The 18316-nt window shown below is 42.1% G+C and overlaps 1 protein-coding gene across 3 annotated transcripts in view; it reads right to left on the bottom strand.

Annotated features, from left to right (window-relative positions):
* Window positions 1-14245, bottom strand: part of LOC139782445 (receptor-type guanylate cyclase Gyc76C) — a 59663-nt gene extending 45418 nt beyond the window's left edge. For all 3 annotated transcript variants that reach the window (XM_071721476.1, XM_071721478.1, XM_071721475.1), the window contains exons 1-2: window positions 13499-14245; window positions 1256-1319 (exon numbers count right to left, since the gene is read on the bottom strand). The gene's annotated coding sequence lies outside the window, so the exon portion shown is untranslated. The remainder of the gene's footprint in view (window positions 1-1255; window positions 1320-13498) is intronic.
* Window positions 14246-18316: the final 4071 nt, after the last annotated feature.

Consider the following 18316-nt stretch of genomic DNA (forward strand, 5'->3'; position numbering starts at 1 on the left):
CTTCACCGCTACGATGTATCGATGTTAAAAAAAAATCTCGCGACATAATGTAAAAATCTCGCAGCAGCATAAATTTCTTTTACGACGCGGCTTGCACGTGCGAGGGACAGAAGTGATTGATGCTTCGATAAAAAATATTTAAAAATATCCATCTATCTTAATAATAAGCAGCGCGATAAGAATTTTTCAACGCGAAAGTATCAGGAAACGTAATAAATCTTACGAATTATAGCGGTGACAAACGGAAGGAACGGTTGACCTTCGCCGAACGCGTTTTTACTTTACGTCTCGTATGCCCGAAGACCGCAAATATTCCGCGGCTATTTTTAGAACGTATATATGCGTGCCCCGCATTAGTTGCCGGCATCGTGATAAAACGAGTATACGTGAGTCCGCCTACGTGGCTCGTCGATGCGATCGTTTTGAGATCCCGTCTCCCCCCTTCTCTCCCTCCACGTAAATTCTACGACCAACAAGGATTATTATGGCTTATTAATTTGACAAATATCCGTCCGACAAATATCCATTGCGATATTTGTTGCAATGTCAATCCTAATCGTTGCGTACAAATTTCGCACAAAGAATATCGCGAAGTCGATAAGAAAGATAAGATTCAAATTCTTCAAGAGAATGTTAAGATACTTTTTGAGAAACGTGTATGAATGTGCTCGACGAGTGATTTTCTTCATAATACGTGTCACGAGACGTTCTCCGCGCGCCTAGTAAATCCGACGCTAAACATCCTAATTACATTAACCAACAATATATTAAAGCAAATAACTGGATATTAACACGTTTCATTTGCGCGGATTGTCCGCAACGTACCATTACATATTCTCTTATGTCGTTCTCTCGAATTTCTCGGAAGAAAAATTTCTCTACCTTTCGTATTTATAAATAGATAATATGTGGGTTACATATGCAAAATTATTGATAGATATATAAGATTAAGACAAATGTTAATTATACTTCTTATATATTAAGATGATGCTATTTAATTTGCAATTATGAATACAAGTTCCGTCATCTATAAACTGTCGAGAGCCTATATAATATGTTTAACGACCAATCTGTCAATCCGTCGCGTCGCGAAATTTCTCAATAACTATAAGCTATAACCATTAAGATCCATCGACGTGTTATTTCTATATTAGTAAAAATATTAAAAAATATTGCTCTCATTAAAATGTAATTTAAAAATGGATAAAAGAATAAAGAAAGCGCGATTAAAACGATTAATAAGTGAGAAGCTTACCTAAATAACATCGCAGAGCGACGAATGTATTCTCTTCACGGTTTCAGTCTGGATGTCAAGCCACCTGTAAGATGTAATGATGTATCAGCGCAGTCGGATAATAAATAATCATATACGAACGTCACGTGATAACGATTAGAAATGAAACACGAAACTATACGAAACATATATTACTTACAAGTTCGATTAAAGATGGGAACAAAAACGAACGGGCAAAAAATGATATTTACGTTTTTTTATTACGTCACCAGACGCAAAGTGTGTTAACAAGAGGACAAACTTGCCTCGCATATATCCTTTATCTTTGAATCTATACTTATAAATTGTGTTATATCATTTATTAAAAAAGCTACACAGAAAAGGAAAAATATAAGTATATTCCTTACTTTAAAAATTAAGGACAATATAAGATCAAACTTTTCGATTGATATATTAAAATTAACCGTATTTATTGTAAATAATAAATAACATCGTATAAACAATACCGTAGCTTGTTGAATAATTTAAATAAGTAATATTTGAACATGTCGCGAAAGCGGAAAGGAGCCATCACGCTTAATAAGAGATTATTCGTCTAGGAGTGAGAGATGCTGCAAGAAAAATTGAATCGATTGCGAGCACGTTGCCGGTAGATCCGATCGGTCCTAAAAAAAACATGTTGCAGATTATCACGTCCACGACGGCAATCTGCTACGATTGATAAGCGGCGGACGAAGGGTGGTTTGTGCGGTGATGAAATGCCGTCCCCGAGACGTTGTGAAAATAGTGGATGCGTAATCTAATAAGGTGGAACTAAATGCTGGGATTAAACACACCCGTTTGGCACGTGTCGCGTTAATCAACACCATGTTACACGTCGCTCGCCGCCCTCCACAGCCGTAAATGTAATCACGCGCGTAATCGAGGCGTCACTCACGGATTTCTAATCGTGCGAATCATACGAGCGAGTTCGATGTACACAACTCGAAACATTCAACGTAATTTACAATAACAGCCGCATTATATGCACGTAATAATATTCTTTTTATTACTCACTAAATTATTTTTCTTTCTAATAAAATTAAGAATGGGTTCTCCGAACTGCAATAGAATTTAGAATGAAAAATCTTTTGATAAGCTGCAGACGGACAAACGGAAGGTTATTCTTCGGTTAAACTTAAATCTTATTTAGCGAAATCCTGAAATAAAACGCAGTTATCGAGGTATATTTAACCCTTCAAAACACGCACCTTAATTAAATTGTATCGGGAAAAATTATTCCAGTTCTCAACAAGAAATATCGTCACCAAACGCGTTTATTACCGCACACTCCTATGTAATGTAATTTAAATGATTGCATTCACGTTAGCGAGTAATGTCACGGCATTCATTCTTGAAAAAACGTTCGACGTGATCGTACTTGTTCAGGTCGGTTTACGATAGATATGCAGATATATTTATTCTGTCCCGGGATAAATGATCCATAGACTATCAGAGATTATATAAGATAACGTAACGTACAACTTTCTGTTATAAAATATGGTGAAAAGAAAATTATTTTAAAAAAATCGTAATAATTTGCATAAAATGAAAAATTGAAACGAAATACATTTTACGCATCCATGTCAGTAATCTAAAAGAATAACACAGGAGTTTCGTGGAGAATTGCTCCTTAGTCGCGTGGGAGACGGCCACGTCAGTCGAAGATGCAGAAAACGCAAGGGAATTCACTATTCTGGCGCACACGGTGCATCAGATAAAAGAGCGAGGGGTTATAGTTACGGGTAATAGTTTGGAAGGGGGGGGGGTTGTAGTGATAGCGAGTGGCAGGACCGGTAGGTTTGGTTTACTTCGGTTCGTTGCAATCAAGCCGGTTAGCTACTCTTCTTCTTCTTCTTCTTCTCTTCTGTCTTCTTCATCTTTTTTTCTTCCTCCGCCACTGCGTCGTCGCTGCCACCGCCGCCGCCATCATCTCCTTCTCGTTCATAATTTTCTCCCTCTATCCTTTTTTTGCAACGCTTCTTACTCCGGTGCTTATTTTAACGCCGAAGGGAAGATGCAACAAAGTGCATTCACAAAAGTGACCGCGTGTCGGCGTCGCGTCGGTGCGTTCGCCGAGTGTGTTTGCGCCTGACACGGAATATGTACTTTAATATTAGATACATTATATAAAGTGCGACTAATAACGCGATGAACCGCGGATTGCATTTCAGGTGAACGAATATAGCTCGTCATTCATATTTCTAAGAACGATCGGTCGCGGATCGCTGACGAATCGAGAGTAAAGGCGCTGCCGCCGCGCATTACTTGCCGAGTTTGTCATCGCTTATTCAGGTGGACATGTGTCAATCGGGGGACGACGAATCGCGGGATCGCCGATACAATCCCCGCGTGAACGTCAATTACGCCCATTGCATAATCCAATACCACGCGTTTAATGCTTTTTACGCGGGACATACCTCGTACCCGCGAGAGTACACCCGCGCGTATGTCTGGAAGAGGCGGAGGGGGCTCGGGTCTCGAAGTGGCTCGGCTGATTTCGCAAGTGCTCGGATTCCGCTCGCTGCACTGGCAGACATGCTGGCAGCGGCGGGCCTTCAACGTGGTAGTACGAATCAAATCGCGTGCGTGCGTGTATGTATGTATGTGTATGTATGTGTGTGTGTGTGTGTGTGTGTGTGTGTGTGTGTGTGTGTGTGTGTGTGTGTGTGTGAGAGAGAGAGAGAGAGAGAGAGAGAGAGAGAGAGAGAGAGCTGAGAGAGAGAGAGAGGAGAGAGAGCGAGAGAGAGAGAGAGAGAGAGAGAGAGAGAGAGAGAGAGAGAGAGAGAGAGAGCGCTCACGCGCGTACTGATGGTCGCATTGGTCGCACAGCGGAGCGAAATCGTCCACCGTCCGGAAAACTGGTTCTAACGGAGTTTTATGCCGAACAAACGGTGGACCAGTTCTACCGCCGCGCGCCGTCAATGAAGCGCACTGTACATGTCACGCGAATGCATTGCGGCACCGCGCTCGAGAAGAGTTCTCGGGACACACACCAGCCGTAAGCAGAGAGCCAGTCATTGGCCGGATAGCCAATCGCGTCACGGACTCTCTCTCTCTCTCTCTCTCTCTCTCTCTCTCTCTCTCTCTCTCTCGTAGCCAGAACTCCGAGATTTCGTACAGCGTCTCACCCATACACCCGTAATGCGTCTTTCTCGAGCGAGAGTTTACGCCAGAACTCTTCCTAGAACTCATGTAACTATAGATCTTTTAAAATCTGACAAATACCGGAAACTTTCGCAGGACAAGTGAGACGCTGCGTTAATCTGGCGTTTCAGAATGGCCAGAACCATTTGTTTAAACTATAAGGAACTGTAAGGAACTCTCACTAGAACTATTGAAAAGAAAGCCAGAGTGTGAGAGAGAGGTATGTATGGTGTGTAGTGTGAGAGAGAGAGAGAGAGAGAGAGAGAGAGAGAGAGAGAGAGAGAGAGAGAGAGAGAGAGAGCGCTCACGCGCGTACTGATGGTCGCATTGGTCGCACAGCGGAGCGAAATCGTCCACCGTCCGGAAAACTGGTTCTAACGGAGTTTTATGCCGAACAAACGGTGGACCAGTTCTACCGCCGCGCGCCGTCAATGAAGCGCACTGTACATGTCACGCGAATGCATTGCGGCACCGCGCTCGAGAAGAGTTCTCGGGACACACACCAGCCGTAAGCAGAGAGCCAGTCATTGGCCGGATAGCCAATCGCGTCACGGACTCTCTCTCTCTCTCTCTCTCTCTCTCTCTCTCTCTCTCTCTCTCTCGTAGCCAGAACTCCGAGATTTCGTACAGCGTCTCACCCATACACCCGTAAATGCGTCTTTCTCGAGCGATAAAAATTATTTAAAAATGAAAAAAACAATGTTTATCGCCAGAACTCTTCCTAGAACTCATGTAAAACTATAGATCTTTTAAAATCTGACAAATACCGGAAACTTTCGCAGGACAAAGTGAGACGCTGCGTTAATCTGGCGTTTCAGTTTGCCCTGTCGCGTTTTTTTGGCTTTAATGGCCAGAACCATTTGTTTAAACTATCTGTAAGGAACTGTAAGGAACTCTCACTAGAACTATTGAAAAGAAAGCCAGAACTCTCAATAGTTTGTGAGTTTCCGCAAAATGAGTCGCCAGCCTCACATATACACGCGCCTCGGCTAATGTATGAGATCGCGCGTCGCTCCTCTCCGCGAGCCTCTTCGCGCGTATTTCCCTTCCACTCGTACCGCTCCCCTACCTTCCCCACCCACCCCTCCTCCCTCTCTCTTTCTCGCTCTCTTACTCTTTCTTTCTATCGGTCTCTCCTCATTGCAAAGTGCCGTAATATTCTCCTGCCGGAGTTATTTTCGTCGCGCTCATCCGACCAGCTCTCCCGAGGCGCAAGCGGCATTGCACGGGTTGCTCTCTGCGCATTGTCTAGAGGCCCCTCTTGTTCGCTTGCCGGATCGAGTAACTGGATTTCCAGGCTAGCAAGGCGATCGCAAAGCGATCCTTCGGGCTTTCTTCATTTCTCGCTTCCCTCGCCAATTTCATATGCACACCGTGAGCGAACAAAAACCCGAAAATAGACTTCTATATATAGCCTCCTCTGGGTTCCCGCCTAATTAGTATGATCTATTGTATCAAAAGGGCGGGTGTGATATATCACACTTTTGATACAATAGATTAATTAGATCCCAGAGGAGGCTATATAATGCTCGTCTTTCGTAAGATGGTCACCGTTTGTATAATTGTGTTCTTTGTTAAATGCTGAAGATGAATAAAGGACCGAAACGTTCGAACATTAAATACAGAATAAATATTCTTTCGCATTGTGAACCGCGGATGGCTCTTAATTAGCCCGTTTTCCTTCCGATTGGATTTCCAACAGAGCCTTAACTCAACGAAGATGAAATAAATTTATTTAAACATTATACCGTAGAAGAAGTTCATAATTTTTATACGCACACAGTGCAAAAGGATATAAGCTGTATAATTTATAAACTAAATTATAAACTTAAATTATAAATATTAAACTTCAGTAACTTTTCTCAATTGTCACTATATATGTGTACACAACACCTACATCTGGTATATTCAGAAGTCGCTCCGCTTTGCAGAGAGACGAGAGGAGTTAAAACACATCTGCAGCTCTTTAAGGACGTTCACCGGTCCTTATACTAGAGAAAATCGATTTTCTATAGATTTTCTCGAAACTGTGAATATACGTTAATTTAGGTGTGCTTTATGCGTGGTATACATTTCAGTAGTTCTTGCGGTATAAAAAATCAAGTGAGCCTCAAAGTTTCAACTTTTACTAAATTTTGGTAACGCGTGCACGTAGCGGCGCAAACACGCGTGCCGTTGCGACGTCGTATGCCTATCGCGGAAATATCGAACGCGAATATGCTTGATAGGTAGTCTCGTAATGCGCAACGTACGATACCGTTTAACAGTGACAAAATCTTATTCCTTTTCTTTCCTCCTTTTTTCCGTAGCACATTTGAAAATGTTTCGCTACTGATATACTTTAGCACCCCGCGACGCGGTTAAGGGAATAAAAACAAATTTGTCCATTCCACATACGTGCGCTACGTTCCGTGAATAAATTTCGTCTTCAAAGCTGGCGCCCGCCTTTCAACGCGCAGTCCAAGCATTCCAACGTGTGCGCGTACATAATACTAAAAAAAGAGGGGAAAAAATCACTTCTACGAATTCTTTCGGCTGTCCACGCAAATCTGCGTATCCGAAATTCCATTCGTGTCATGCGCGTAATACTTAAAAAATCGATGAACGTTACGCTCTATTAACAAATTAAAACCTCCTCACAATTGTATCCTCGCAGTAATATTGTAGTAACATATTATAATCACGCGTAATTCGATCGCTTTATTAATTTCCGACAAATCCCGATATACGGTAATCGAAGCAAATATCAAATATAGGTACTTGTCCTGCATACGGCTTGATGTTACTGTATGCACACGATTTAATCCACCCGGCGCAAATATTTGTGTCTTAATTGAGGGTCTCGAAATATGTTCGCTCTCCGATAAGTACTTCGGGTGCCGGATGCATTAATATACGCCGGATGCTTTCATACTCGCAATGATATGCAACCCCATGCATATGCAAATATTTAATTTTTCACTGAAGTAGAAACTCATGAAAAAGAGAGAAATTGTAATAATCTTTCTTTTCCTGCGAAATTTCTTTTGTTTCTAAGAAGTCCAAAAAGTCTGTATATTTTATACCGCAATTCCACAATATACGTACGTAATTTACATCTTTTAAACAAGAAATTTAGAAAGTGAGCTAACGATAAGTTGTAGTATACAATGACCTCTGTATACTTTTGCTGAGAAAAAGATCGCGATGCGAGATTTCCTACAGATTAACTCTATGTTCAGCTCTCATTGATTCAAAAACATGAATTTTTCACATTTTGCCTAATATTAGCAAATGTTATCATTAACAGATCGAGAATGTAATCGCGCTGTGTTACGGTATAAAATATTATAGACTTTTTGGACTTCTTAGAAACAAAAGAAAATTCGCAGGAAAAGAAAGGTACGCGATCACGCGATCACGACGATACGGGAGAGATTTTATTCCGGCTGAAATTTCACGTTGACCGGGAGTCTAGAGAGCTTAATTTGCATGAAGTAGCGTAATTTGACTCTGAATGAGCACACCAGCGAATTCCAACTTCGTTGGTAGCTGGGAATAATACAGGTTAATCGGATAATTTCAACGTTCGAGCTACGCATGCGGTTAATTATGGCCGTTAACCACTTAACTTGATTGATTAATTAGAAAGCACGTTTTTTTTTCTCCTCGGCCGTGCGTCACGCTCGGTGAGATTGATCGCCGGTTGCGCTGTTTTCGTCTCCGCATGACTGATTACATTGTGTATGAGCGATTATATTGTTTACGTGAATCTTATTTATACTGAAATCTTAGAAGTTGCACCAATTTCTTTCGTGATTCAAAAATCACTTCGCAACTTGAACATCGCCAACATTCAATCAATAAAATAATTTCTCATACATTTATGCTGTAAAATCAAAAAGATCTGACTACGCGTCTTAACTGACCTATATTTAAGTTTATATTATTTAAGAAATCTTTGGCTGCTACTGTCTTTGTCTGTCACGACTGAATTTCACACCTCTCTAAAGCACGTATCCTCCTCTCGTTGATGTTGTTTTTCACATTTCGCATCATGCCGAAATCGCTGACGAGGAACGTCATCGCGGCGTGTGCAAATAAAGTACGAATACGAGACAGGTATTTATCAAATATAAAACAACAATCGGTGGCTAAAACGATTCTATGGTCTCGTAAAACAACCCTCCGGCACTTTTAATATATCGGCACATTCCCCTCTCGAGACCAGTTCGTTCATCCGTGAACGAGTGCCTGCAATGGGGTAATTTTTACACCCCAGTATCGAAAAATGAAAGCTCACGTTGCGTTACAGTCCATTTAACACGTGCCACTTTCGTTTTTAATATCCTTTTAGTTTCTGTTTACGTTTTAAAAAATGTTGAGCAAATCTATATTATCCTTAAATACTAATAAATTATAGAACAATCAAAAATATGCAATGTGTAATTGATAACAGTGACTTTTAATTGGGGTGTAGAAGTCATTACAGGTGACTATTTATGCAAAACAAATTAGGCGCCCGTTCACGGGTTAAAAATAGTGTGCAACAGAAAACTATTGTCTGACTGATGCCGTGGCTGGCAGAGAATATTTATCGTAGGAACCTTTGATCCGCGTCGCGAGCGCAAAATTGATTTCCTCGACTCGCGTTCGTTTTCTCGATATGCCGGAATTTTCATCCTGCCTGATGGGAATTATGAACGGGACCGTTTCTAGGAAGAAAATTCGCGAATTTTGATAAATCTCACTGTCGGAATGATTCGCGTTAGCCAGATAATTTGAACGCGCGAAAGATGGAATAATCTAGGAATAGTTTAGACCAAACGCGCGAGAGTATTATCATAGACGCGATAGTGTACCTATATACAGTCTTAAAATGCAACGCAATTGAATGAAGCGACTAAAGTCTCAACGTATTAATCGTCGGTCGCGCCGTTTTCGACTGCGTATATACGACTGATTATATTGTGTATGAGCGATTATATTGTTTACGCGCGGATCTTATTTACAATGAAATCTTGGAAGTTGTCAATTTCTTCGTGATAAAAAAAAATCGCCTCGCAACTTGTGAACATCGCTAATATTCAATCAATAAAATTCCGCGCGAATAGCGAGGATGGTGCTGGAAAAATGGGAGAATAAACAGACGCGCGCGTTTATAATCGGCAGTCGGGGGGAGGGGGAGGGGGAGGGCACACAATACGCGACGTTTATCGCACAGCGCGTATTAATGAGTTTGTTTTCAAGCGCGACACTCGCCGGACATCGTCGGGCGATTCGACCCTTTCATTAATTTTTTTCGTTTATTTTTTTCCCTCCTTTTTACGACGTTCGTTACGCGTGCAGGAATTTATTGACATACACGGAAAAATTTATGCACGGTCGTTTCATCGACGATGTGAAAGCAGTGCTCGCTGCCGTTGCCGCGTTCGCGAGAGAAACATACGGACGTTAATGAAGTTTCGCGGATCCCTTTCCCGCTGCCCCTCGTTACGAAAAACGAGACTGTGTTAATTCACACGATCAGCATAACAAACCTGTATGTGTGCCCGCCGCCCGGCCATGACCACGTGTGAGGTTCCGAGAAATATCGATCCTCGGCGAATTTGCCCTCGGCGCGGCGGACAACAAAGAGCGCGATGGTATCTGTACTTCGAAACGTATAGCGAGGGAGAGAAGCAACACGCGCTTCCACATATACATACACAATGATTCTACTTCGCAAGGCGCGAGATATCGCTCCGTGCGAAACGTCGAACGTACAAAGGATTTGTGTAAATGGAATCGTATGTCGAGAGTGTCTGAAAACACCCGCATCCACTATCCTTATATTCGGATACTCCGATACTCGTTGGGCTACAGATTTTTTTTCAGGTCGTTTTTATACCATTCTTGCGCGTGCGTTGTTCGGGCGATTATTCTACACATCTAAACACTAAGTACGAAGAAATCACGTTGCGAGCAGAAGATTGGGAGAAAAAAATTGCCCGAACTCGGAGATAGCTTATATTTGTAAACAATCGAAGTTAGCTGTGTAAAGAGATGAGAGAATATATGTGAAAATATATGTGTGAGATATACAGGCATTAAAATAAAGTTCAAGTGCATCTTCATTTTTCGTACGACTGTCATTGTAACTTTTAATCAAGAACGATTAGCAACAAAGTACCATTCAATCGGACGGAACGTTGACCGTGTTCTTAATACCTAATTTTTGCAACTAAACAGATGTCGGATTATTTCTCATCCTGCTCCCTTCCTATCTTCCGCCGCGTCGCGCCGCGCCCGCGGAAATATTGAACGTGATAATCTCGCTCTCTCTCTCTCTCCTCCTCTCTTTCCGACATCCCGTACAATAAACTTTGAATTGAGCTTAGTCTACTGACACGGAAGAGAATTTTTCGTTAGATTTTACCGTTAAATTCACTACAAACTTAGGACAACTTGGCAAAAACACCAAGGAATTTTTGAAATATACAAGACATACAAACAACGTGATAAAAATTACCAAGCAGATTGGTAATTTTAAAAAAAATTATTGAAATTTCCTAGATATATTTTAGTAAGATTAATCAAACATATTTTATATTTTAATGTAATAGATATATTAATATTTTTTATTATGGTAGATAAATTAGAATAGCTCGTATAAAATTCTTCGTAGTAACATGTTGTTCCACAACTACCATAATTTCATAAATTCTAAGAAAAAGTTCTCTCCATGCCATAATTATTTTAATACTGGTTAACAAGACTATAATAAGAGGTTAAAGAAGAAGCAATTTGATACGCAGATGATTCATAGCGTCCAGTGAAATTGAATGCTTAAAGAACAAAAGTGCTTAGTTAACGTGAATCTAAGGATCGATTTTATTAGAATAGAACTCCTGATTGTGGTTACAAATGTAACTCGCTAATTTCTATTCAGCACACGCTGCGCGTAAATAAATTATTATCTTTTCGTCGTGCTTCAATATTACGCGTTGTTAGGCTGTATTCAAAACTTTCGGCGAAGTATGAATAGGAGGACCGCCTGGGTGAATCGTTTGCTTGCCCTTGTCTCCCTTTCCCTTTCTCTCACAAATCTATATATTTGTGTTGGGTTTTGTCAACACACTGTGTTTGGCGTCGAACAAAATCGGTATGCGAGAAATACAATAGTAAGAAAAAAATTTTTGCCGATGTAGATAAAAATCAAGCATTTTCGACGAAGTACGCGACAAAAAATGCGAAGTGTTAGAATGTTAAGAAGTCGCTTGGCACACCTTTTAAATGTCAAAATAAAAATATGATAAGATAACCCCTTGTTCGTATGTAACAAATAGAAACAAGTGATCTACATTATAAATGTATAATGCAAAATTATCTACATATATATGTATGGATATATGAACGATTCTAAGTTTATAATACAGATGACTTGCATTAATTTATCGCTCACATACACATTTATCTCGACATAACAGAATAAAATCAATGCTATTTAAACGTTAAGAAAAAACTGAGGAAGCCAGCTTTATTTCATATTTTTTTTATTGTAAATTGCACGTGTGTAAAAATTATATGTATAATTAAAATACCTCGATACCATACGCAGCAATTAAAAAAGTAATAATGTTGTTTCCCCAGTTTTTCCTTAGCATTTAAATAGTTGGCTATTTTTATTCTCTTACATTGAGACGAGTTTTTTTTTTAAGATGCGGCGTTTTTGCCAACATCAATGTCACGCGGCAGCCTGCCCAAGACACGTGCGTATCTATCTCCGTCCTTTTCATTTGGCTTGTTGTTAGATATGATGCTATTCAATTTATGCGAATTAAAGGAAAGATCTAAAATAGGAAAGATTTTACATGGTCCGCGCGTTAGCAGTCCCGAATGTTTACGTAAGTGCTCCGGTCTCCGGTGCCAAGCCTCGGTTTGGCGCTTATCGCGCGGTTCTTCGCGATATTATCGTAACGTTACGGAAGCACGTGCAAGCGTTAGAATAAATAAACAATGTAGCTCGCAGCACGCGTACTCGCGTCCCCTTCCCTCCCCGTCGGTGCTCGCTCAAAGAACTAAATACGAATATTATAGCCCACCCACGCGATAACGTCGCGATATTTGTATGTCTTAAACCGCGCCAGAAGCGGATGTCGCGTTCTCAGCCGCTAAGTAACGTTAAATAACGGCCGGAGCCCCGCGAACTCTCTCGCGGAAGATTTCGGTGTTTATTTCCCGTTTCTCTTCCCGCAATGGCCCCAATTAAAAGAATCTCGCGCGATAAGATAAATCGAGTATACGCGTTTTCGATATTGAAATAGGAGCGGTCCGCGCAGTTTATCGTTCCGCGCGAGTCGTGCCGTCGTGCGAAGCGGGTCGAAAAATTTTACCGGCACGGCGCGCCGCGCCACACCGCGCCTCGCCGCGCCTCGCCGCGCCGAGCTGAGCCGGGGGGTGGGCGGGTGCGGAGATCCGTTCTCGACGCAGTCGACGCGGGACGTTCAATTTTTTTTAAGTATTGCGACTGTTACTGTCTGCATTGTATCGGCGCCTTTCGAGGCCTATAACGTTTTTTTACGACGCCGCTTGCGGCTTTTACGACTAGTGGTTCGTCCTGGCCGTTTTTGGGGCAGTACTGCCTGAAGGCCATTCATAGAGGAAGAAGAAGACGCGGGACGTCCGCTCGCGAGATTGTCGAATTATCCGACGAAACGGCATCGATCGCGACAACGGCGTGTCGACGCGCTCGAGGAGCACGCCGAGCGACACGCGGGGGAACATTTCTCGCGAGAATTTCCGCATATCGCCGACTGGCGGTCGTCCAATCGGCGACGATCTTTCGCGCTCGCGAAGAACTTTTCTCTCTCTCTCTCTCTCTCCTCTCTCTCTCTCTCTCTCTCTCTCTCTCTCTCTCTCTCTCTCTCTCGCGTTTGTACAATACGCAGCGGCTGATTCTCCGCGCGCCGCTTCGGAGTCTTTGGACTCGCGTGATCCGACGAGAAAGAGAAGGCGCAATACGACCAGTACGAGGAGCTAGAGCGCGAGAGAGAGCAAAGCGGCGGGGGAAAGAGACGGAGGGGGGGGGGACGGGTGGCTCGCGCGATATTTCCTTACCTGTGACTCGTGGCTGCGTCCAGCATGGTAATCCGGTCCCGCGTGGATGAACGGGGTGGCCGGGAAGAGGGACTCACTTTAACATCCCCGATTCACCGATTCTTGGTTAGATTCCCGTGAGAAGAGTCCAGGAACTTCCGGACCGGCCGGTCTCTTCCCGTCCCCGGGGCGGTGGTGAAGAGGGAGGGGGGGTGGCGGGGAGCCTCGCAGAGCCTCGAAGCCGCGGAGTCAACCGAACTTCTGCGGTGGTGGCGACAAGACGAAGACGGAAATCACATCATCACATAGCCCATTTGACGACACACTCGTGCGGGCGCACGCACAAATAGACGAGGTGGATGGACGCTCCGGTCTAGCGCGAAAAGGTAAGGGGAGGGCCGAAGGTCAAGGGAAAAGAGAGCGCGAATGCGCCTTTTCCGTTTTCTAGCTTCCACGCCTGCGCACCGCGGGCGCCTCTCGATGGCTTCGGGAGCTTCGGAAAAACGCGAAGTGCCAGGCGAAACTGATTTGACTGATCGCGGTCGATTGACGATCGATATAACGCACAATGCGCCGATAATCACTGCCTTGTTTCCTCCCTGTCGTTGGTTCAACTTCGAATTTCCCGTGGCTGTAGCGCGCGCGCACGCGCTTTCTTTCTTCCTTGCTCGTCACGATTCCGCTCGATTCGCACTCGATCTATGGATCACTCGCGCGCGATACGACCATACGTAAGGAAAGGCCGCAACATACTGAGAAAACACATGATTCCGACCGTCCGACGGGCAACGGGGCCTAGTGCCATTAGTGCCAATGCCCGCTGTAGGGGGCACCACTTGCGACGGTGCCGCGGATCGGTGTCGCGACTGTCGCGATCGCCAAGCGCGCGTAATGTACACTGTACACAGTGTACACTGTCTTGAACTAACGACAGGGAGGAAACAAGACAGTGATTATTGACGCATTGTTCGTTATATCGTTCGTCAATCCACCGTGATCAGTCAGATCAGTTTCGCCTGGCACTTCGCGTTTTCCCGAAGCTCCCGAAGCCATCGAGAGGCGCCCGCGGTGCGCAAGCTAGAAAACGGAAAAGGCGCGTTCGCACTCTCTTTTCCCTTGACCTTCGGAAAACGATCCGTCCATCCGTCGTGATCGCGATCTGATCGCGATCAATTGCGATCGGTTGCGATTCTCGCTCTCTTTCTCTCTTTCTTTCTCGACGGAAACGTGCATTGATGGATTTATTATGACGATCATAAACGTATCGATGGCACGCGTGAAGATCGTGAATGGCTCGTGATCGCGTCCATCGCGTCAATTCCTAGTTTTGACAAAGACAGGAATTCCAAACTGTTACGATACCGTACGCGCAAAAACTTGGTCTACTCACTGCGAACTATTTCGAGCGTCCGCGCGAGAAACAGGAAAAATTATTTGCTTATTTATAAATCAACCGAGACATAAATATCTGTAGTATTAATGTAATCGCAGATGTCGACCCGGCGTTAGAATAATTTTTAAACCTCGCCTTTTTGTTTCAACGCTTATTTAATTTTGCAAAGACAACGCACGAGCAGGTCCAGTAAGAATATTATAACTATTTGGTTTAATTTTGCTACTCGCAATTATTAATAATTGTTAATTAATATTTATTATTCATAATTAATAATAAATAGAATTAGCTATATTAATAGCGTTACAATTAACAATGTTAAAACCGGATGGAGCGCAAAGTGATTAGTTATTACGAGCATTCTAAATAGGTTGGTCGAAGATTCTTCTGGTCCTGAAATGATGATATGAGATGATCACTCTAATTAACGTTAATGTGATTTTACGCGTAATTCCGGAAAATTTCATAGCTGGTGTACGAAGAGGAAATTAACTGCGGCGCAACCACTAATCATTATTCTTGGGAATACATTCATCCTTGCGCATCGCGCATAAAATGCACCGAGTACAGTTAGAATTAACCCACGGAGCTTTGTTTTACGATTCCCTGTAACATTTATCACAAGCAAATTTTCGTACGACGGCCTTGTAAGTACGACGGCCTGAGACGAAGATACACTTTTGATTGTTACCAGTGTTCTTATCCCAGTCTCATACTAGCTGGATTTACCTTCCTAAAGTATATGATGGAGATTAATTTTACGCGCGTTAATCAAGATCCGCACATAATTAAGATTTACATGATGAATCTCATTCGTGTCCGTGAGAAGTGAATTCGTATATGTAAACAGAGATCTCGCGATATTAAATGTAATAAATGGCGTTCAAGGCTTCTGTTTCTGCTTTTTTAACGTGAATTAACGCGCTCGATTATTTATCATGCACGTCGTAATTTGGAGGATTCAGAAAACAAAATCGAGGATTAGTACGACCGATTTATCTGCATTACGGTCGGATTTGTATACACTGCTAAATATTAAAAGATGGAATTTAAGCCAGTACCTTAAATTAAATAACATTTTGTCATTTTTATCATGTATATTAAAATTTATCGTTTTAACACAGAACAGTATTATATATTTAACTCCATTGGTTTTATAGTTAAATTATAACATTATTTTAGTTAAATTAACGACATATTGAGTAGGAGCAGTGGCCACCTATAAGAGTGGTTAAAAATGACTCAAATTGAATATAATTTGACATTACAAATTTAACAGTGTATTTGCAAATTAAACCCAGACTTTGTATTAAGACAAGATCGAATGTTTTATCTTATAAAAACGTATATAAAAGCGTACATAAATGATTCGTTTTCAAATTAAATATTCTAAGTTCGCTAAGGACGAGGAAGAGCCTCATTCATGTCATAGCTCAACCATAATGCCTTTATCTACATTTGCATGCATATATTTCAGCTACAAATGCATTGCAGTTCTTAATAATCATTTACAAAAAAATTATTTAACACATTTAACATCGTTGATTTCTTTATCACTTTATGCATTATATTTATATCTCTTAAGATAATTTTTTGGCACAACTCGCAAAATTGAAATGTTTGCGCAGGATTGTGTAGATACAATCAACACGCATTACGGCTCGCCACCACCCAGTAAACAATTAATCTACTCGCAATATGACAATAGATTGGCAGCGGATTTCGCTCACAGATATCACGACAGATCCGATATTATCTGTGTCCGTATTAAACTCGTGTTTTGCCGATATAATCTGACAGCAGATTGTCGGACGAAACCGAGTAAAATCTGTCATTTCTATTTAAACTATTAAAAAATTTAAATGGAATACATCTTTTAAATGGTAGATTTTGTTCACTTTCTGCGATCAATCTGCCATTACATTCTGTTAGCAGAATCTGTTATATATTTCTGCTGGCATTCTATCGGCAACATTTGCAGCAGATTATATTTTTAAAATCTGTTCTCGACAAATTTGGCTATGTGGGTGCATATTTCTGCAATACGCGAACGAGAATAATCTGCGAATGTACGCCGCCGAGGAGTGCGCTCGTTTACACTCTAATTGTTTGCAAATCCGTAGTCAGTTGAATGTAATCTTATTTACGAGTAGACACTTTGCTTCCCGGGCACGTACGTACCGTAAGAGCGATTGACGATCGCGAGCACGGCTTTAATGACATGACGTCGTTATGTGTAGAAGAAGGTTGTCGATGTTACACGTACGTGCCACGTGTCCGTTCGCCGAAATTAGAAGCGATTTGGGAAACGATATCAAACTGGAACGATTAGAACGTGGAATAATTATTTATAATTAGGGAAATTACATCTCACTTTTACGAGCAAACATTTAAAATTTATATTTTTGTTTAGCATCTTCAACGCACACTCGTACATTCCTCGCGGACGAGTAATGTAGCGTTAAACACAGAGTCGGGCCGACTAAAGACCGACTAAATAAAGTTTATGCAAATTGTCGATTTCGGCCGCGGTGCTCTGCGGCGAGACGCATACGTCGCGATTGCACGTGCTCGTAAAACAGCGCTGGTAAATAATGAGGTGCGATAATGAGAAGCGTCACGTTTCAAAGAAAGTAGTCTCCTCGGCACGATAGCTTCGCGTAGTCGTCGCATCATCATCGCGATTGCATTTGACTCGCGAATGGAGATCGGTCTTGCTTTTCTTGTCGATTATCGTCGGGCTTGAGGAATCTCGGGGTAATAAAAAAAATGACGATTGCACCGATGAAAGTGGCGGAAATATCGATCGATTATATCGGGACGCTGAACGCCTATATGCCATTAATACGAAAATCAATCTTCTGGGCCTATTTGTAGTCCGTTCTTATTTCAAGACCGTCTTGAGTAATGTCTTAAGATGCTCTGTGATTGATTTATAACATCTTAAGATTTTGCTTAAGACGGTCTTAAATATATAGATTTGACTTACATTTAGTGCCCGTCTACAATAGGTGTTTCAATTATTCTCCTTAAATTCAACTGTGATTGAACAATTTCTTAAGGTTTAGGGCTTAAAACACTTATTGTAGACGGGCACTTATGAGAATATAGCGGCTCTGTAGAAACCTGTTGATTTTCACGTGGCCAGTAAACGCTCCTCTACGTCGCGTGACACGTTCGAAAAAGGCGGGATATCTCTCCCATCTTCGCCGATTAATTTCACACGCGTTCTCATTTGTACCTCTCTGCGATTCATTATCTCCGTATAAATTTTCCGACGTTCGTGCCTCTTTCTCTCCTTCCGTTGTTATCTTTCGCGCTAAGTATTTCGTGGAAATACTTTGACAGCTGGGACAGATTCGCGGCGAACGACGAGTCGAGCGATGTCGACGATGGTTCGCGATGGCATTGATTTTTGCGCGTGAAAGAGATTTTGCGAAAAAATA

Source organism: Temnothorax nylanderi, unplaced genomic scaffold, assembly GCF_030848795.1.
Source record: "Temnothorax nylanderi isolate EJ_2023f unplaced genomic scaffold, tnyl_v1.0 TNYL_tig0413_pilon, whole genome shotgun sequence".
NCBI classification, from domain to species: Eukaryota; Metazoa; Arthropoda; class Insecta; order Hymenoptera; family Formicidae; genus Temnothorax; species Temnothorax nylanderi.